General features: G+C 39.1%; 1 long non-coding RNA gene across 1 annotated transcript; it reads left to right on the top strand.

Annotated features, from left to right (window-relative positions):
* Positions 1-6,579: 6,579 nt before the first annotated feature.
* LOC123231903 lies at positions 6,580-12,713 on the top strand. Its single transcript, XR_006505129.1, has 3 exons — positions 6,580-6,645; positions 9,394-9,488; positions 12,129-12,713. It is a non-coding gene; the product is annotated as an uncharacterized LOC123231903 (long non-coding RNA).
* The last annotated feature ends 10,177 nt before the right edge of the window (positions 12,714-22,890 follow it).

Genomic DNA, 22,890 nt, shown 5'->3' with positions numbered 1-22,890 from the left:
TGTGTGTGTGTGTCTCTGTCTCTCCCTCTCTCTGCCTCTGTCTATATCTTTCTCTCTCCCCTTCCTCCCATATCTCCCTCCCTTCTCTTTCCCTTCCCTTGATTGCTTTGATCCATTCCCCCACTCCCTTTCAAAGCGTGATTACTCCTCTGCCTGCTACGCTCTCTTGAATCAGCCATATGGTCTTTAAAAGAAGTTTTATGTTCCCCCAAAAATGTCACACAAAAATAACTTCTCAGTGGTCTAGCATCAGCAAATTCCAATGCCAGCTGGGGAATATCAGGCCATGTTCAGAGAGAGAGAGAGAGAGAGAGAGAGAGAATTTCCTTGCTCCAGTCTGTACACTGGCCCAGCTGCTCATTCAGTGGATGTCCCTTCTAAACAAGGGATGTTCTCCTAAGATGACTATTGAGCATCCGTAGGAGGAATGTGGAGAAACCCAACCTTTTGTCACTGTTGTTTTGCTTTTCATTTCTTTACCAGAAGAAAAAAAAAAAGGCAGCTTTTCAACTCTATGTGGAATTTCTAATGAGCACAGACATTTAGAAAGCCTGTCCCTGTATTTTGCTATTCTCTGTCCTGTTCATTATTTTCTTCTCAGTAAATCAGTTTTCTGAAACACTGGGCAAAAATCTGCCTCCTCTAGTGCCTGTTCCCCCCATCCCCAACTGAAAGAAGGGCATCTCCATTCCAGAGTGCCACAAAAACGGAGTGTTTCTTGTATTAGTGGCTGAAGCCAGTGGGAGGCTGAGCTGTTCACATATGCTGTACAGCTGGAGCACCGATCATTGTTTTTGAAACCCTAGACAAGTCTTTGACTTCTCCATCTTCTTCTTGGCATGAGGCATGTCAATGGGCAGTTCGGCTATTCCCAGAATCTGATGTCTAACAGATCCCAGTGCCTATCCCAATGTGATACTAGCTTGAAATACTTCCAACTGAAACTTCTCGTGGCCTCTGAACATGATTAATTACTTTTCATTATTACTGTTGTTGGTTTAAACAGACCATAAAAACTGACATCTGATCTCATACATCAAATGCATATAGGCTGTGACCGCTGCTTTGGAATGTTCTGTTGGTGAATTTCTCTTTGTAGTTATGGCCGAACTCCACAGACTCCTTAAACCTTAAAATTCTCACTAATACCAAGTCTAATTTCTCAAAGAGTCAGGAATTGTCTTCTGCTCTAGGTTTCTGAGCCGAGCCATGAAGCTCTACGATATGACCACAGTTGTACCATTGAATCATATCTTCTTCTCTACCAGTGCCATAGTTGCAGGTAGGCTTCTGGGTTATGGATATTGGATATAAACAAGCATTCGATCATTCATTCAGTTCCATTCAACACTGTGTTAAGCATTGTGGATATATCTACCAAAGTAAAATAGCCCCTGTCCTCAGGAAACTTATATTCTCCTGGAGGTGATAGATAGACCATGTTCAAAGAAAAGTGCTTGCAACCTACATAGAAAGTCATGCTAAATAATTCCAAGAGTTAGAGAATGCTATCAACTGTGGGGATGGGAGGGTGGCCCTTGAGTTGTTAGGATCATTAATTAATAGTCAATTTCTGAGGATTGAAGTTTGCAGTTAGATAGATTCCAATGCTTCTAGGATCTGTAATCAATTTGAGTCCTCTCTCAAGTTGATGATAGTAACAATCTCCCCATAATTAATGGATGGTTTATCTTCAAAAATTCTTCAAGAATTCAGGATTCTTTGAGACAGAGGTGAGGTGGGAGTGCCTTCCAGACACAGGGTATTTCAGCAAAGGCCCAAAGGTAAGAGAAGAAATGTCACAAACAGCTAACAGGCCAGTTTGACTAGAAGAGAAAGGAAGTACATGAAAGGGAATCATATAAAATAGGACTGGAAAGGTAGGTGGGAGCCAGATTATGAGGGCTTCTAATGCCAGGCTGGGGATTTTGATTAAGCATGATTAAATAACTTCTCCAAGCACAAATTTCTTTTGCTCTTGATTGAAAAGTGTTGGATATTTGTTTGTTTTTCGTGACTAAAGTAATAATATGAGGAAAAAATAATATAAGGTTAAGAAACTTGGTCCAAACCAAAATACCATATATTCATTCAGCTGTAGTTTTTCTAAGTTTGACAGTAGTGGCTTGTCCTATTTTTTTTGGCCAACAGTGTACCTGCCACATCTGTGTTTTGGGGGGATTCATCTCCCAATGCCGAGTTCATGCATTTTCTTTGTAAAATGTGATTTCTTCATTTTTGAATGTTGTTGTTCCATCATTTTCAGTCATATCCAACTCTTTGTGACCCCATTTGGAGTTTTCTTGGCAAAAATCCTAGAGTGGTTTGCCATTTCCTTCTGCAGCTAGTTTGACAGCTGAGGAAACTAAGGCAATAGAGTTAACTGACTTATCTAGGGTCACACACCTAGATAGTATCTAAGATCAGATTTGAATTCAGAAAGATGAGGCTTTCTGACTCCAGGGCTGATGCTTTATCCATTGCCTCATCTAGCTGCATTTTTTAATTGATACAATCCTTTTTACAGTTCAGCAGACCAGGGTGGCTTGCAAACAAAACCTATATTCAGGAATAATTAATTTATAGTCTGTTTCTTGAACTTTGCATTTAGATTTCAAGAACCTGGGATCAGTTTGGATTCTTTCTCCACTGATGCTGTTTATAATTGCTCTATAGCTTAATAGTCTTTAAGAATTGCTATAGCCAGAACAATTATCCCCATGAGGCCAACCAGGTAGCAAACCTCTCTAAATTTATTAAGGCTAGTCTTAAGTCAACAGACATCCATCCATACAACCTTTCAATGAGGTCTATACTCAAAACCACTGTAGTTTTATTAGATTTGCCCGGAGCTTACATTGTTTTTGCCTAAAACTCAAGAACACAAAGCCACTTCCACAATAGAAGACAAGATGGCAGAATTTGTGTTGAGGATCTGTAAATTAAATGAAAGAAATAAAAGTCTAGGATATTTCTAACTTCAGCATGGCATGATACAGTGATGGCAAACCTATGACACATGTGTCGGCACTGACATGCATAGCTGGTTTTGATGACATGTAGCCACATGTGGTCACATACAGAGAAGTACAGGGCCACATGCTGAGGATGAAACATTTGCTGTAGTGTAGTGTAGACACTCTGTGCACTATAGATGACAATTCTACCTATATTAATTTACCTATTTGGGTTTATTAAATACAATTATATATTACAATCTAACATTTTTATTTAAACTATAAATATCACAAAATTATGTTTGTTTTGTTTTTTTCTTGAAGTGACACACCATCCGAGTCATGCTCGGTTTTTTGGCGAATTTTGGCACACCAAGCTCAAAAGGTTGCCCATCACTGTCATAGTGGCTGGTATATTAGCCTTGGATTGAGGTAGACTTGAGTTTAAGTCTCCCCTCTGAAAGAGTAACAATGGTAGAAACTGGGAAAGTCATTTAAGCTTTCAGTGTTCTAGAGAACCCTCTCAATTGCAAAGAAGGTATTGACCTATATTGGTAGAAGGAATCTCTTCATCTAGGAGTTTCCATGCCAATGAAATATGAGGTCTGAGCCTTGTCCCCTACCATTTTGTTCTTGTTGAGAACTTAAAACTCAAAAATATAATCAAAAAGACTCCTCCCCCCACCACCACCCCCGCCTCCTTCTCTGTCTCTGTCTTTCTTGGTCTGTCTCTGTCTGTCTGTCTGTCTGTCTCTCTTTTATTTTCTCTCTCTCTGTCTCTCTATCTCTTTCTCTATCTATCTATTCATATATATATATATGCACACACTAATAGAAAGGAATAAAGCCAACATTGTTCACATGCATACTATAACATTTAATATTAACACACACAAGAAACTTTTCTTTTTTGTTGGAGAGAAAATACAAATAGAAAGCTTAGTTTGCATTAATAGTTATGATCCTTCCATATGTTCATGTCAAGACGGTACCATCCCTGTTCAGCAAATCATTCAGTCAGCCAACAAGCATTTATTAGGTGTTCACTTTGTGCAAGGAGCTGTGGCAAATTCTGAGGATATAAAGAAAAGCAAAAAAACATAATTCCTGACCTCAAGGAAGTCACATTCTAATAACAGGAGAGATAACATTCACACAACTCTGTAAATGCAAGATATGTGCAGATTAGGTGGAAGGTAATCTTAGAGGGAAGGTGGAGAGAAAAGAGAAGGGAATAGTGACAAAAGACTCTTGCAGTAGATAGGATTCAAGCTGTGTCTTAAAAGAAGTCAGGGAAGCCACAAGGCAGAGGCCAGGTGAGAGAAAATTCCAGGCCTGGGAACCACCAGTGGAAAGGCAAGAAGAACAACAAGAAGGCCAATATTGCTGAATTGGAGAGTATATGGAGGCAAGTAAAGTATAAGATTGAAAAATTAGGAAGGGACCAATTTATAAAGGACTTTAAATGCCACAAGAGGCTTTTAAATTTAATCCCAGAGGTAATAGGGGGCCACAGGAGTTTTCTGAGGAAGAGAATGACATCCTGCACTTTAGGATAATCACTTTGGAAGCTTTTATGAATCTAATCAATTGGAAGGTGTTATAAAAATAGCTAGAAATTCCTAGGATTAGTGGCAACTAGCATGATTTCTCTACTGGCCAACTTCCCATCCCAAAAGTATCAGTTTCACCACAAGCTACAAATCGCATGTCCTCTGAGGATACCAGCCCTCTGGTAAATTTATTTAATTTCTATTTAGCTTCTACTTTATGTTTAGCATGGCATTAGGTATTGTGAGGGTACAGAAGTAATAGTGTGCATGATACCCACTTGCAAAAAAGTTTATCATCTAATTTAGGCAACTGACACACATGAAATTAACAAACAGTAGAGCATACAATAATATACAATTAACAAACACTATAAGGTACAATTAACAAATGCAACATGCAATAATATATGATTAACCAATACTATGACATACAGTAGCATGCAATCAACACATGTGTCATAGTTCAATAGCCTGTGATTGACAAGCTATATGTGTAATTAGCAAACACTATAACATACATCAACATTCAATTAGCAAATGTATAGCATGCAATCAACACAGTATAACACACAATGTCATATGATTAACAAACAGTACAATATACATGAACAAAAATTGACAAACAGTATAGGATGCAATAGCATGCAATTAACAAAAGGTATAACATAAATTTAGCATGCTGTACAATATTCATTAGTATGATATTAACAAATAGTACATCAATAATATTAGCAAACAGTATAACATGCAACAACATAAAATCAACAAGTAGTATAACATGCAATTAACAAACAGTATGACATCAATGACATGCAATTGGCAAATAGCATATTATACAATTAACAAACAATACAACTAGTGTCAGATGACTTGCCCAGGTCACCCAGCTAGCATCTGTCTAAGGCCAGATGACCTCAGGAAGAGGAGTCTGACTCCAGGCCTGACACGCTATCCACTGCACCACCTAGCTACCCATATTGAAGATGAATGGAAATTAATATTGGTTGGGGATTAGATCATAGTGAAAGGCAATTAATTTCATTCAGTTCATTTGAAAACATGAAGTAAAAGCCTAACTCTATACACCATACTTCATAAGGAATACAAAGAAGATAATCCCTGCCTTCAGGGAGCCTCCATTCAATTGAAAATCATGCAGGAGAATTTTAGACCTAACACAACAAGACACAGGGGCACATACATCAAAAAGTTTTGAATAGGGAATCAATTGGTTAAAATAACACTTGAGGAAAATTATTCTGGCAGTAATTTTCAGGGTGTCTTTGGGAGGAGAGGTTAGGACAGAGACTATTAAATACTTCAGACATGAAGTAGGCTTGGTCTAAGGTTTGGGCTGTGAGAATGGAGAGAGAGGGACACTTTTTAAAAGCAAAATAAGCAGGTTTTGATGATTAATTGAAAGAGAAGTGTAAACTAGAGAGAGATTCTGAAGTATTTGAAGACAAAACCTTCAGCCAGATCAAGAAATCCCTGTTTGTGTGCATTCATATGAGTTATGCATACATGAATAACAATTGCCATGTGATACGATGTGTATGTACAGCTGAAATCTCCTCTACGTTGTCTCCCCCACTCAAATATGAGCTCCTTTGGAAACTGGAACCTCTTACTTTTCAATTCGTATCCCACAAGCTTAGCAAGTGCTTGGCACATGGCATGCACTTAAGAAATGTTTTTTCATTCATATGTATATATAGACATATATTTTTTTATTTACATATATATGGTGAAGTTTTCTCTTCCATTCTTAGAATGGGTACAAATGGAGTTAAGTGACTTGCCCAGGAACACTCAAACACTTGCTTGTTTGCCTCAGTTTTCTCATCTGTCAAAAGAGCTGGAGAAGGAAATGGCAAACCATTCCTGTATCTTTACCAAGAAAACCCCAAATGGGGTCATGAAGATTCATCCATGACTGAAACAACTCATCAACAGCAACAGCATTGTTCTTCAAGCCAATAATGTCACAACATCATTTTTTAGAAATGAATAATATGCAGCTGACGGCATGACAAATATGTAATTGCTTTTATCTTTGATCCCATTATAGGAATCATATTTTATCAGGAATTCCATGGGGCAACCTTGCTTGGTGCATTAATGTACCTCTTTGGGTGAGTATTCCAAAAACTGGCTAGAAAACTAATAAAGAAAGAGGGAAAAAAACCTTTTTGAATACATGAATGTGTAATATACCCTTTCATTTGTATTCTGGAGTACCAGCAGCAGATGCTATACATGTAGAGCAGGACATCAGGAAATACAGCCAAAATCCTAGCTCTTAACAGAAAGATTTTTTAAGTTGGCATCTTTAGGCATTGTTCTTTTTCTTTGAATAGGTGATATGTCATTAAAGTATCTGTCTCTCTGAAAGCTCCAAGAGAGGCAGATATTTTTTGTTCTACCACAAGCTAGAAAATCACTCTTTGGCCCAGTCCATGGCCCACCATCAAAGTCTGTGTCAACTCCACACAAATCCATGAGATACTCCCCAGCAAACACTCTGGGCAAAGTGTAGGATCACTCATGCACCTGGGGCCACTCAGACAGAGGAGAGTTATTGTATTGGGGCAGGCTCTGGGCTGGGGCTTAATAACATTCTGTTTTAGTATAGAACTTTTTTAAAAAAAAAAAAAACAATTTCCTTCTGACTTAGAATTAATCATAAGTTTCAGTTCTAAGGCAGAAGAACAATAAAAGCTAGCCAGTTGGGGTTAAGTGCCTTGCCCAGCGTCACGGAGCTAGGAAATATCTAAGGCCATATTTGAAACCAGGACCTCCCATCTCCAAGCCTGGCTCTCTATCCACTGAGCTGCCTATCTGCCCACCCATCCACCCACCACCAATCTTGATTACTCCATAAAATTCTAACTTGAGTTTTGTCATTTTGTTTTTTTTCTTGTTCAAGGATCTGTGGGCAGTTTTCTTTGATAATTTCTTATAATGTAATGTCCAAGATTTTTCTTGCTCATGGCTTTCAGGTAGACCAATAATTCTCAAATTGTCTCTCCTACATCTATTTTCTAGGTCAGTTGTTTTTTTCAATAAAATATTTGATGTTTTCCTCTGTTTTTTCATTCCTTCGATTCTGCTTTATTGTTTCTTGATTTCTCATGAAATCATTAGTTTCTAGACAGTCGATCTGATTTTTAGGACCTGATTTTCCTCTGTCAGTTTTTGGTTCTCCTTTTTCAATTGGATCATTTCTTGTTACATCACTTTCATTTCTCCTTGCATCACTTGCATTTTGCTTCACCACTTTTCCTCTTCCTCTCTTAATTGGTTTTTGAAGTCTTTTTTGAGCTCTTCCAGAATCTGTGTTCAATCCATATTTTTCTTTTGGACTTTGTGTATGTTTACTTTGCTTTCACTGTCCCCAACTGTGTTTGCACCTTCTCTTTGACTCCATAAGTTAGGTGTTTTTTTGTTGTTTGCTCATTTTTCCTATCTAATTATAGGTAGGCTCTTTTTTCTGGGAAGTTGGGGTACCCTCTTAAACTTCAGTCCTTCCTTGGTACTATTCTCAGCTTATTTTCTAGGTTTTTACCAGTTTCAGTTCTTGGAGGATGATATGATGGTCTGAAGGCTGATAACTCTGAGAGCCCCCTCCCCCTGCTGATTCAATTGACCCTTAAGAACCTGATAACTCAAACACTTGTCTTAGGCTTGGTTGTAAGCTTTTGGTCTCACTTTAATATTTATCAGGTCAGAAACAACTTAAATTGTATCCTTGGGCTTGGGTGTAAGTTTTTGGTATTACTGTGTATTTATTCTAATTGGGCACACCCTTGATTGCGCTGGCCCAGAACTCCACCCTGAGCTTCAGACAAAAAGATCCACCCCCCCCCACTTAGTACTATCAGCCACCCCAAACTGTGAACTATGTCCTCATCCCAAACCCAGACTGGGATCCTTGCTTTGCTCTGGACCCACACAGATCAGCCCACTTCAGCCCAGATTGCCCTGGGCTGGGACTCTGGACTTCTCTACAGGTTTGAAATTTCAAGGGATGTGGATTGGCTTGGACCACTATTTGCCCAGGCAGGATCTCAGGATAAGAATGTTGTCTTGGACTTAGTTTCCTAACCTGGGACGGCAGATGTGGGATTGAGGTGTGTGGCTTGCTCTTGGCTTGCTCTTCACTCCTTGATGCAGCCTCTTGCTGGCTCTTCTCTCTTCTTACCCCAGTGCCCCAGATTTCTCTGCCTACCTTTTGAGTTTTTCTTTTCTTGAAAGTTATTTTACTCTGTCTCCTTGTTGGTTCTTTTACTCCTGTGTTCGTTTTGTAGCAATATTTTAATATTGGTTGGAGAGGATTCTTGTGGCGATTCATAGCTGCTCTGCTTTACTCCACCATCTTGGCTCCCTGTTTTGTTTTGTTTTTTTAACTGCACTCTGAACAGAAAAAAAGTCTACTTGAAAATGTTATTTCACAAAATATTGAGTAAGACTGAATCCCTGGTTCTGAATCCTATGATTGATCTTGAGGCCAAGAACATTGAAATGTCCTAGAAAATTAAAGAATCATGTTTTAAAAAAACTTATGTTGAGTACCAGTAATGGGGATGGGCATGTAGAGCAATGGATAATACCTCATCTCTGACTGAAAAAGCTAGGATTTGAGTTAGCCACCAGATGGTGAAAACACGGGCTAGAATATATCAGAAGAGGCCAAAAGCTCAGCTCTGGGTGCAAGCATCATTGTTCACAAGGCAGACAAATGCTGGGCAGCTCACCATGACTGAGAAACAGAACAAACAAAGCCATTGGAATTTGTGTTGCTACTGGGAGTACGAAGTTCCAGTTACTTATTTCTTAAATGATGGGTAGTTCCATTTTTCTTGACAGTGCTATTCTTGCAGGTGTTTTCTGTCCTTCTTTGGAGTGGTTTTGGTCACAAGAAATCGAGAAAGGAAACATTTACAACAATCATACATTGATATTGGACAGATTCCTGGTAAGATTTCACACTCTTGAACTCTTTCACAAAAAATCCAGTCATTGTAAATCAATCATTTAATCCATAGGCATTTATTAAAATGCTTATTATAATGAATAAGGCACTGGGGATACAGATGTGAGAGTTAGGGTAGCTGGATGGCTCAGTGGATAGAGAGCCAGGCCTGGAGATGGGAGGTCCTGGGTTCAAATCTGGCCTCAGACACTTCCTAGATATATGATCCTGGACAAGTCACTTAACCCCAATTGTCTAGCCCTTACCTCTCTTCTGCCTTGGAACTGATACTTATTATCTATTCTAAGAGAGAAGATAAGAGTTTTAAAAAAAAGTGAAAGAATCCCTGCCCTCCAAGAGCTTATATTCTATAGGAAGAGGCAGTGTTTTCACAGATAAATAAATATAGGAATTACATAATCCCAAAGGGACAGAGTAATGGAAAGAGATGCAGAGGGAGAGCAAGTTGCTGTGGTGTCTGGACAACATGAATACTGGATCCAATATGTATCATCTCAAGGAGCTGATTGTTAATTTTTTGTTGTTGTTTTTGTTTAGTTATTTCAGTCATGCTTAACTCTTTTTTAAACATTTCTTCCATTTTTATTATCATGCAAAATACACTTCCATATTGGTCTTTGTTATAAGAGCATATTCATACATAACCAAAACCCTGAAATAAAACCATAAATATATTGATGTGAAAGATAACTCCAACAGTTCTTTCTTTGGAGGTGGAGAGCATTCCCCATCATAGTCTTTCAGGATTGTCCTGGATCAGTGCATTGCTGAAAGTAGCCAAGTTTTCACAGATAATCAATGTCTGATATTGCTGTTATTGTGTACAATGTCCTCCCAGTTTTGCTTATTTCACTCTCATGCTTGACTCTTTCTGATCCCATTTGGAGTTTTCTTGGCAAAGATAATCAAGGTGGTTTGCCATTTCTTTATCTAGCTAATTTTATAAATCAGGAAACTGAGGCAAAGATTAAGTGATTTGCCCAAGTAGGAAGGGTCTGAGTCTGGATTTGAACTCCATGCTTTCTGACTCCAGCACCAGTGCTCTCTATTCCTTATACCATGTAGCTACCCTATTAAATTTACAACTCAAATATTTATACCTAGAAAATCAGCAAACACTACAAATCAGGGCTTGATTCATTGCTTTATTGATTATCTAGACTTAATAAAGTGATAGAGGAGATGTTAATGATGCAAATTAAGTTTAAAGGGGTGTTAGGCATACATTTTCCCCAGCAAACGAGTCGTTGTACCTTTACCTGGTTCTGTGACACCATGTTTGACTCTCCTGGAACTTCTGCACTTGTAGGCATAGTTCCACCCTGTAAGACAAAGGAGACCAGGAGAGTCTCATAGACTTACACCCAGAAAATAATGGCCAGTATTTTAAAGAGTGTACCACCAGGCAATAGATATGAGCCATGTTTTTACATGGCAAGGTGTTCAGAGTGAGAGCTGGCCTCCATGGCAAGAGTTCATTAACTATTAACTTAGAATAAATCCTTTTTTTGGAAATATTTTTCATGGAACATGACCACAAGCCTGGGAGAAGCAATAAATTTAGTAGACCAATAAAAAAATGCCTTATTTTATTACATGTCCAGTGAGGACAATGTGATCTGCATAGGGAAAAGGAAAAACAGCAAGCTATGGGCCAATGAATGCTTTCTTAACAAGTGGGGCACTGGAAAAACTATGGTTATGGGTAAGAAGCCAGGATTTGTGCAAGGCAAAAGGACATAGCTCTAGAATTGGAAGGAATCTCATAGGCCATCTCTAGTCCAATCCTCTTATTTAATGGATGAGCAAACTGAGACCCAGGGAAGGTAAATGATTTGTCCAAGGTCACACAGGTAAGATATAAATCTAATTCCTGACTCTAGTGCATTTCCTCTTTATCACATGTATGGCCCTGTCTTTTGGAACCCCAATTACCTCATCCATAAAATGGGAATACTTCCACTAGATGCCTTGTGAGATTATTGTGATAGAAGCACTTTTAAAACAATTAAGATGCTATGCACAGTTACTTAATTTGAACATATTCAAGGGCAGGGTGATGTGGTAGAGTTGAGTCCAATTCAGGAGGGAAGACTTGGATTCAAGACCCATTTCTTATAGCTCCTGTCTCTGTGACCTTGAATCCCATCAACTGAATTCCATCGGTTGTGGCCATCTCTTCATGACCCCATTTAAGGTTTTCTTGGCAAAGATCCTAGAGTGGTTTCCCATTTCCATCTCCAACTCTTTTGATAAATGATAAAATTGAAGCAACCAAGGCCAAGTGACTTGCCATGGGTAGCCCAGTTAATAAATGTCTGAAGCCAGATTTGAACTCAGAAAGATGAGTTTTCCTGACTCCAGTCCTGACACCCAATGCACTATGGCATCACCTAGCAGCCCTCTCTGACCCTGAGCAAGTTACTCAACCTCTCATTTTCCCTCCACGCAACTCCCTAAGACTATAAACTACTAACAATTTCTGATCAGCTTTGGTAAAGGGAGGTTTCTCTACCCAAGAAACACAAGTTCCTTCCACTGATGAAATCATTGGTCTGGACCATAAAGGGAAAAAAAAAAAAGACTTATAGGATTTTCAAAAAATTCATCTTTTCCTCACAGGGAAACAAATGTTGGACAAAATTCAGCCAGAGTCCAATGGCCAAAGCTATGGAACTTTGCCTGATGAAAGCAACCCCATGAAGAGCCCAGGCGGAGAGAAGAAAGACAGCTGAATGCCAAGAGGACCGTTTGTTGACGTGTTATTTAATACCACCTTTAAACCAAGCTGCACATGTCCCGTTTGTGGCAAAAGTTATTTTATGGTGATATTTGTTCACATCATCTCAGTGTTTCCTGCCCCCTCTCCTCTTGGGACCATCCCATGCCGGCTCAGCTTTGCGATACTAATGCTTTCTGAAAACCGAAAAGTCCAGAAATGTAATCCACAATTACTTTTGAGCTCTAGACCTCTGCCTAGTGATCATTTCTTTGTCCTTGTAAACTTTAAATACATCATAGATGAGTGTTTGGATGTGTTTGGATGTGTGTGGACACATATGCAGGTGCATCATATTTCATATTCAAACCAAACATATGGTTGAAAGGAATCAGTTTCCCTATTTTATAGTCACTTCTTACCTACTCTTGACACACTCCTACGAAAGAGAGTCTTTATACCATTCCTTTTTTTTTTTTTTTATGAGGGAGAATTATTTAAAGCATACTAATAAAGAACTAATCCTTGGAGTCCTAGATTAGTTCGGTGAATCATCTTTTCTAAAAATCAAAGCTTTTGCAGTCATCCTTTGAAAATTAAGGGCCTTTTGTAGACTAGAATGTTTTTTTCAGCAGTACACCCTAATTACGGACCTCAAAGCTTAATATCCTTGGCTAGTATGGTTTTGGTTTTTTTTTTAAATAATAAAATAATTCAAAGCCCTATTTAAGATAGGAAACTTTTAATAGGGAAGTATATTTTAATGTTAAATAATGATAATAATGGATAGTTATATAGTGCTTTCAAGTTTGCAAATCACTTTCCATAAATTATCCTCATAAGAACTTTGTTAGGGACTGCTTGGTTGCACAATGGATAGAGAACCAGACCTGGAGTTGGGAGATCCTGGGTTCAGATCTGGCCTCAGACATTTCCTAGCTGTGTGACCCTGGGCAAGCCATTTAATCCCAACTGTCTAGCCATTACTACTCTTCTTTAGAATTGATGTCAATTCTAGGACATGTAAAAAATGTAATTCTCTGGAAGCTGCATATATTAAATTTTAAAATGAGTTTATTAAAAGACTGCCCAAGGAAATCTAACTAGCTACTGCCTCCACAGTTGGAACAGACGCCAAGTAACACAAATTGGGGCAAAAAGTGGGGCCAAAGAGAAAAGCATAAGTGGGATCATTTAGGCAGCTAGGCTGAGGAAGAAAGAGACCCAAACTTCATGGACATGCCAATATATATGCCCCTCATTGATGTCATCACTCCCTGCTTCCCCAAAACATCTATGATTGGAAAACAGGCACTAAAGAAGTAGAATCAGAGACCCAACCCTTCATCACAAGAAAGGGGGGGAGGGTGTCCTAAGGATACCAACAGACCCGCCACATGGCTGGACCACTGCAGTCCAAAAATGACTGCCTGCTGATTATGTTCCCTCATCTCTCAAGTGGACCAAAGCTCATCCTTAATCCTGTTACCCTAGATCTTAACAAAAGAAGGGAGATTTCCCATCCTATTTCATAGCCTGGAGGGAGACACTATTTCAGCTTTAAAATCAAACTGTTCTTTGGGGCCAAAAGGGGAAACCATTTTATAATTCAATATTAATTGTAACAGAAGGGAAGGGGATTTTTTTATTCAAAGAGATTTTATTTTCCCAATTACATGTAATAATTTTCAACATACATTTTCCAAAATTATAAGATCCAAACTGTCTCCTTCTCTCCCTTCCCTCCATCTACTGGGAGATGGTAAGCAATTTGACCTGGCAATACATGTATTATCCTGCAAAACATACTTCCATTTTTGTCATTGCTGTAAGAGCACACTTACACAAAACCAAAACCCCCAAATAAAACCATAAATACACTGATGTCAAAGATAGTATGCTGTGATCCACATCTATCTGACTCAACGATTCTTTCTGTGGAGGTAAATCTCATTCCATCATAAGTCTTTCAAAATTGTCCCAGATCATTGCATTGCTAAGAGTAGCCAAGTTTTCAATTAACCATCGGATGATGTTGCTGTTACTGTGTACAATGGTTTTTCACTGTACATCAGTTCATGTACCTTAACATCTTTTTCTGAAATCACTCTGCTTATCACTTCTTATAGCACAGTAGTATTCCATTACCAACAGGTACCACAATTTGTTCAGCTCTTTCCCAATCAATGGACACCCCCTCATTTTCTAATTCTTTGCCACCACAAAAAGAGCCGCTATAGATATTTTCATACAAGGAGCTTTAAGGTAAGGTTTAAAAAAAAAGAACCTTATGAGATAGGTAAGTACTTCAATCCCCATTTCAAATAGAGGAAATTGAGACTCAGGGAGTTTTAAAGTTAGAGGCAGGATCTAAACCCTGGTATTTCTGATTCCAACCCTCCATCCATTATGCCATACTGCTGCATTTTCCTATTAAAAATGTAGGAATCTAAAAGTGCGGATCCTTTTAGTTCCGATACTCTGATATAATAATTGAATTTTTAGAAATCTCCATATGCTATATACATACATTTTCCTTTCATTATGATGTCTTATCCTGTTTTTGACAGATAGATTATGTGGTTTGATTTTTTTTATCAGCACAGATGTCAGAATTTCTATTAAGATTATTAGTGATATTCTCAGCTGCCATGTGCTGTTTTTATTGCAGGTAATTAGTTCAGAGATTTGAAAAGCCATTCTAGGTAAAGAAAGACTTAAACTGTTGAAAAGCTGTAGGAAGAGCCTCCAAAAGAGTTGTAACTTTCCAGTGTTCATAAGCACGAAACATATTGAGGTAGGCATTGTGTCCCAGAGAATCACCTTTTTATTTAATCCTTAACCTTCTGTCTTAAAATTGATACTATCAGGGGGCAGTTGGGTGGCTCAGTGGATTGAGAGCCAGGCCTAGAGATGGGAGGTCCTAGGTTCAAATCTGGCCTCAGATACTTCCTAGTTGTGTGACCCTGGGCAAATCACTTAACCCCCATTGCCTAGCCCTTACCACTCTTCTGCCTTAGAACCAATACACAGTGTTGATCCTAAGGCAGAAGGGAAGGAATTAAAAACAAAATAGTTTAATTTTTTATGAAAACAAATCTCCAAAGGGAGGAAAGCAGCCCAGGTTGACCCAGACCATCCTGCTGTTAATGTTGTTTCACTTCAGATACTCATCATCTCCTAATGGTGCCTTCAGTCAGTCAACGTGCACATAGACTAAGTGCTGGGCGCTGTACTCTGGGGTTATGGACAAAAGCATCCCTGACCTCAAGGAGGTCATTGCATTCCAAGGAGGAGGGGAAGAAGGAGGCACTGTGTACAGATATAAACATAATGGAATCTAGTACATGGACCCATCCCATTGGCTTGCTGAGATATCCCTTCCCGAGATGTCCCCCTGGAGGACAGTGAGGTATTCTGGGAGAATGGTTCTGATGAGTAAGGGAAATGCCTTGGGAAGACAGACTGTGGAGCACGTGTAGACATTCTTGTTGGCAAACCACACATGGGAAGAAGATGCTGAGGCATTCAAAGAAGCCTGTCAACTTCAGCTATGGCCTCTTTGCCTCATTTGCTTCTGTGAGATCTCAATCCCTCCTTATCTCATGGAGTCCCTACTCCTGGCAATTTCAGAAAGTCAGGGAAGCAGGTAGTTAAATGGAACTTGGAACTAGTCATTGACCCCTAAGAAATGAAGGGAATGTGACCAAAGGCAGTAGAGAAAATGTCACTGACAATTCCCTCAGGGTATTTTAGAATCCTCAAGGACAGACACTGGCCTTGAGAAAATAGAGTTGGAGCAACCTATTAATATAGATTTGTTTTTTCAATTTGTTTACTTCATTTTTATTTTTTGATATTTATTTCAAAGCTCTATCAAGAACACAAATACAAATATTTTCCTCCAAAGCCTCTGAGCCATTCATTCACCACCTTGGTCTCTGGTGCAAAGAAGGGGATTTGGTTTGAAATTTAACTTAGTTCTATTAGGAGTAAAATAAGATTTGGGGTTTTAATTAAGAGTTTGGTAAGGTTTGTCTGTCATTCCTATCACTAACTTACCAAACTCTTACTTAACCCCAAATCTTATTTTATCTCTAATAGTTCCTAATAGTATTGATCCCACCAAATTCATATCTAGATATGGAAGAGCTGCTAGATAAATCCTTCTTCAGGCCTGGAGTCCAGAAGGTCATTCCTGAGGATCAGTCCTTGCACTCTAGCTCTTGTTCCAATTCCCAGTTTCCCAACTTTTTGAAACTCCCAAGGTCAGAGACAGTAATTTCACTAGCATGCAAAAGCAAATGAGATAAAAAAGACAGTTGACATCGAAAGGCCTTTTCTAAATGTCTTAGCCTCTAAACAAAAAGTTTCCTCATCAATATATGGTTAGCCAACCAGAACCAGTTACAGAATGCCCCTGCTGCTCGTTCTTTCTCCAAGGCACTTTCCTAACAGAGCATCACGAGTCCCCTTGAAGCAGCTCCTCAGTGTCAGCTGTTATAGCTAATAAATATTATTACCCAAGCTGTTATGGGTGGGAGTTTGATGAAGTTGCGGAGAGCAGTTTGGTAAATCAGCATCCTTATTTATTTGGAGGAGAGGTAGGGATAGGAAATAGGAGGTAGGAAATAGGATAGTATATTTCTTAATCTTATACTAAATCTTAAAGCCCAAATCCTAAACTAAAAATCTATAAAGAATCCTACTTCTAACTGCCTTTCTTGGCAGGATCTTCTTGCCGGCAAAGCAGGCCTATTCTGGCCTACTCTGTCTAACTTATATTAATTTCACTATCTATCTCAATTAACTAATTGATGAACATTAAATTGATAATGAACTACTTAAAGCAATATATGAAATCAAACTGTTAGAGGTAACTGTCAGATTCTTTTCACAGAGAAAACAACACTGATGCAGCCTCTCAAGATCTGTTTATCATCTCTGATAATCTGATAAAGATGGCTTAGTTGATAAGGAAGCAAGGGACACTGAAGATCTTTTAGCTCATGCTTCCAGCTCTGTCTCTAGGAGCATGGAGTTTATTATATATATTTCAAGACTCGTTTCACACAAAAGAGCCCCCCCGAATCTTCACAGATGCACAGAAGTTATAAATTATGTCATATCAAAACACAAAAAATCTCATTTGACTTCAGAATAGAACAAGGCCAAGGCTGAATTTTGGCTGGTCCATTATCAAAAGCTAAATCTGGGAATATTTTCTCAGGGACAAATAGCCCCCACTGGAGGAGGTTTTGTCTAAATTTTGCCCATTATTGACCTTGAGGTGACTAGAAAGAGATTCAGAGTCCAGGCAGCCTTTTGCTTGATTTCTGTCTTTAGTCTTGAAGAGAAATTGTTAACCTCTTAAATGCTAATTTGCTAGGAACTTAAATCTTTTAAATAAGGAAAGGTGTGGATCAGAAAAGGAGCCAAAAGAGGAGTCTCAGATTTTTATCTATTCTCTTATTGGCTTCCCACAGCAGCCCCTGCTCCCAACTCAGAGAGAGTGGACCCTCTTAACTGATCTGTCTTCCCTTTTATAATCTGTCTCTTAAAGAGATGGAGGGTGAGAGCTATTCGCTCTGCCTCTTAAAGAGACAGAGTGATATTAATAAAACTTCCTCTAACATAGAAAACTCTGCTCTTAGGAGCCAGAATGAAATTAAATAAAACTCCTTATAACACCCCCATATAGAGGAACTTCTTTGCCAAATGATAAACCATGACCAATGTGCCAGAATCTCATTAAGTAACATATAACTTAGGCATGATAATATAGGCATAATATTAGATGGCTAGATGACTCAGGGGAGAGAGTGCTGGACCTGGAGTCAGAAAGTCCTGGGTTCAAATCTGGTCTCAATCACTTACTAGCTGTGGGACTCTGGGCATGTCACTTAACTTCTGTTTGCTTTAATCCACTGGAGAAGGAAATGGAAAACTACTCTAGTATTTTTGCCAAGAAAACCCCATAGACTACAGTTCACAGGATCATGAAGAGTTGAACCTGACTAAGCGACAACAAACATGCAAAACAAATACAGGGTAGTATGGGGAAGGAGAGAAAGTAATAAGGTGGATAAGCAGAAAACTTACATAAGAGGAAGAATAGAGGGCCAAACTAATATGGAAATATGTTTTGTTTAACTCTACGTGAATGATCAATATCAAACTACTTGCTTTCTCATGGGATGAGAGAGAGAAGAGAGAAAATTTAGAACTCAAAATTTTAAAAAACGAATGTTAAAAAAAGTTTTAATTAATTTTTTAAAAGTTTATATATAGTTGAGAAATATTTAACAAAATAAATAAAAAGAAACAAATAAAAAAAAGAATACTGGGCCATATTCTGGATCCTTAAATCCTCAAATGACTAACATCTTTCTATATAAAGGAAATGAAAACAGAAAATATGTTATCTTTATCTCTGCTTAAATTCCTCACTCATTTTGGTCTTTCCCATTTAGAGCACCACCTAGCCAGATTAGGAAGGTCCTTATTGAACCCACACTCCAGGTTGATAACAGTTTGGAGATGAGTAATAAGGTACCTCCCATCTAGCAGATTAAAATAGAGGCCTTTACCTTCTGGTTATGTTTCAGTTTACATGTCTGCTAACCCTATAATTTGTAATACTTATGTGAACAGGATCAGTCGAAAAAAGAAAATAAAGGAAAATTTTCCTAAAGTGATGACTCAGAATGTGGGCTCCAACTTTTTACCCCTTCTGCATCTTGGGGAGTCTATTCTGTCGTGAGAAAGAAGAAAAGGCCAGACCAATTTAATAAATTATCTTTATCTCTGGGCTCCTGAAGACAAATGACAATAGACAGAATGTGAGATAGATTCCAGAGGAGGCAGATGTGGCAAGATGGCAAACAATGACACATAGCTGAAATGTTCAGATGGATCTAAGGAAGCACGGTTCCTGAAGGCAGAAACACCTCTGATGGACGGGCTGTCACTACCAGAGGCAGTCTATCCAGAAAGGCAGTGCCCTCCAGTGTCGTACTTGGTTATCTCCTGGAAATGTGTGACAGTTCTCCAGATCATCCCTTTGAGCAGTAATTGAGCCTGGGAAACCGACGCTGGGAAACTGGCTGTCAAAAATAGGCTCATCCTCTTACAGTGGCAGGTGACCTTGTGGATGTGAGTTTGAATACCAGGGAATTCAAGTATCTTAGTGGCAATGGTAGGTGGGTGTGTGCTGGGCCATCAAAGTTCTGAAACATCCTAAGTTTGTCAATGACCCAATCCTTGAGTCAAATCCAGCATTATTATTTGGAGAATTGTGACCTGGCTTTGAATTGTCTGGCTCATCAATGTCCTGGCTTTCATTACCTTTGTACCTCTTTGATAGAAAAAAAGAAAATGAAAATCTATATGTACAGAATTTCCATGAAAAAAAATACAGACCAATCAGAGAATATTAAATTTAGGTTGAGATGTTTCACTCCTTGCCATCTCTTATTACCTAGCGCTTAGAGCCTGTGAGACACTGGGGACAAAGTTCCCACCCAAGAATTCTTGGGTTCATCCCCTTTCTTTCTCATCAGCCTTGGGGTATAGGACAGCTTGCTTACTACCATGCCAAGAGAGTTGTTCACTTACTGGAGACACTGCTCAGCCCAGAGAATCTTGTTTTTTTTTCCTAATAAGGGATAAAATCCGTCTTCTCATGTCAGAACTTGTTGAGCATTAAAAAATGCAAGTTCCAACATAAAGGACAAGTGGCAGTCCTGAAATCTAATAAATGTAATGATTCTGGGGTGGGACCTGCTAAGCCAGGACCCTGCCAGGAATTTTACTAAGTTCTAGGCAAGATGATCTCCATATTCCAAAAAAGAATCTTGTAACCAGAGAGTTGGCAAGTAGACACATGTTTGGTGGCTTAACTAAGTCAATCAGCTCCTAATGGGGCCCAGCACTAATGGACCCAAGCCACTATGCACATTTGAGATATTAATATACAGACACATGGGATAATCCCTTCAGTACGCAGGAGTCCTACCTTCTGATCCTTTCTCCATGGTTCTAATTTGAAAATCAACCTCAGCAATTTTGTGGTGCCTTGGGCTCCAGTCACCCTGTCCAAAGCATCTCACCTAAGCCTGTTAAATACTCACACTGGCAGGCAGAAGATTAATCAGTTCAAGGGCTTTCAGCTAGAGGACTCGGGATTTTGAGTCCTTTGTCATCTTCTGCATATTTTCTCAATAATTCTCAATAGTGTAAGAAATAGCAGCAATTTCCCACAGAGTGCCCTGTTGAAGACTATGTGTCAGTCTTTGATGACATTTTTAACACAGAAAAAAATAATAGTCTCCCCTCATTGCCACTCATTTTCCTCACAAATGCTAAGGCAACAACTCACACTTTCCCAATTGTGGGTGACTCTCTGCAAACCCCACCAAAAAATATACACAATTTTGTTATTTGTCTTTGAAGGCCTTGACAATGCCAAATAGGTGCTTGGATACAACTCTAATCTTCCTCTTGGCATGAGAGCAGGATCATAATGATACAGAGGGCACAAGTGGGAGGAATTGGGGGGGGTGCAGCAGAGAGGCATGTATAGGCTTGTAAGGAAAAACTTTTCTAACAATTAGAGGGAGGATTCTTTTTTTTTTTTTTTAAACCCTTGTACTTCGGTGTATTGTCTCATAGGTGGAAGACTGGTAAGGGTGGGCAATGGGGGTCAAGTGACTTGCCCAGGGTCACACAGCTGGGAAGTGGCTGAGGCCGGGTTTGAACCTAGGACCTCCCGTCTCTAGGCCTGACTCTCACTCCACTGAGCTACCCAGCTGCCCCCGGTTTTTTTTTGTGTGTGTGTGTGTTTTTTTTTTTATTTATTTATTTAGTTAGTTAGTTAGTAAGTTACTTTTAATTTTAAACCCTTAACTTCTGTGTATTGACTCATAGGTGGAAGAGTGGTAAGGGTAGGCAATGGGGGTCAAGTGACTTGCCCAGGGTCACACAGCTGGGAAGTGTCTGAGGCTGGATTTGAACCTAGGACCTCCTGTCTCTAGGCCTGGCTCTCAATCCACTGAGCTACCCAGCTACCCTGGAGGGAGGATTCTTAATCTTTTTGTGTGCCATGGACCCAGAGGTGTGATTGAGCTGCTCAAACTGGTTGGAGAAAGGCAATTATTAGATGTTTTGCATGAGAATTTGCATCTCTGAAATCAGCAAATGCCAAAAAGTAGAGTTTGATTTTATTGTATAATTAGTTGAGGGTCTAAACTTTAAGAAGTGATGGATGAGGCAGCTAAGTGTCTCAGTAGATTGAGAGCGAGGCCTAGAGACAAGAAGTCTGAGGTTCAAATCTGGCCTGTGTGACCCTGAGCAAGTCATTTAACCCCCATTTGATTAGTCCTTACCACTCTTCTGCCTTAGAACCAATACAAGACAGAACGTAAGGATTTTTTAAAAAAGAAATAAAGTGATGGAGAAAATGATAATCACAAAGATTAAACTTAAAAGTGTGTCATGTACTTTTTTTTAGATAGCTAGTTGTTAAAAATTCACCTATGTACCCCTTCATGGAGCCCTTTAGCATTCTGGTGGAGCCAATAGGTACCTCTTCAGAATAATGTCTTTAAATGCATAAAGTAAAACATATAATATGTAGGACTGCCATAGAAACAAATTATATCAATATGTAGTTATCCAAAAAAATTCAATAAACAAATTCATGGACCCCAGACTAAGAAACTCTGAATAAACACTATCTCAAAATGGAATGGGCTGGGGGCAGCTGGGTAGCTCAGTGGATTGAGAGCCAGGGCTAGAGACTGGAGGTCCTAGGTTCAAATCCGGCCTCAGACACTTCCCAGCTGTGTGACCCTGGGCAAGTCACTTGACCCCCATTGCCTACCCTTACCACTCTTCCACCTATAAGTCAATACACAGAAATTAAGGGTTTAAAATTTTAAAAAAAATGGAATGGGCTGAGCTGAGTAGCAATGGGTTCCCAGTCACTAGACTTCATCAGAAATTGGATGTTGTAGACCAGTGGTATCAAACTCCTATAGAAAAACCATACATAAGGATCCCTGTTGCCTGCATAGACTTAGAAAACCACATCTTAACATTATCAAGGTTCTATTATACTTTTTTGTTTATTTCCTTGACTATTTCTGTTACATTTTAATCTGGTTTGGGACTCATTTTGGAGTGCTATCCCTGCCATGCTGCCCCAGGCCAATGTTTGACACCCTGATTGGAGAAGATTCTTGGTCAGGTAAATGTTGGACTAGACTGACCCCTGGGCTCCCTTGCAATTCTAAGATGCTATGAGAGCAGGGGAAATGCTGGGAGATGGAGAAGGCTGCCCCTATCTGTAACCTGCAGTTTGTCACTGTTCTGATCAAACAGTTATTCTACGATTATCCAACATCCCCTAAGTTTTCTCCTATTCAGGGCTTAGAGATACTGATTACTAGTTTGAAAAAAACAATGTGGACTTCTCTACTAGCAGCAATGCAATGATCCAGTATAATTCTGAGGGACTTATGAGAAAGAACGCTACCCACATCCAGAGAAAGAACTGTGGGAGTAGAAACACAGAAGAAAAACAACTGCTTGATCACATGGGTTGATGGGGATATGATTGGAGATATTGACTCTAAACGATCACCCTAATGCAAATATCAATAA

Source organism: Gracilinanus agilis, chromosome 1, assembly GCF_016433145.1.
Source record: "Gracilinanus agilis isolate LMUSP501 chromosome 1, AgileGrace, whole genome shotgun sequence".
Classification (NCBI taxonomy): Eukaryota; Metazoa; Chordata; class Mammalia; order Didelphimorphia; family Didelphidae; genus Gracilinanus; species Gracilinanus agilis.
This window is presented reverse-complemented; position numbering and strand designations above follow the sequence as displayed.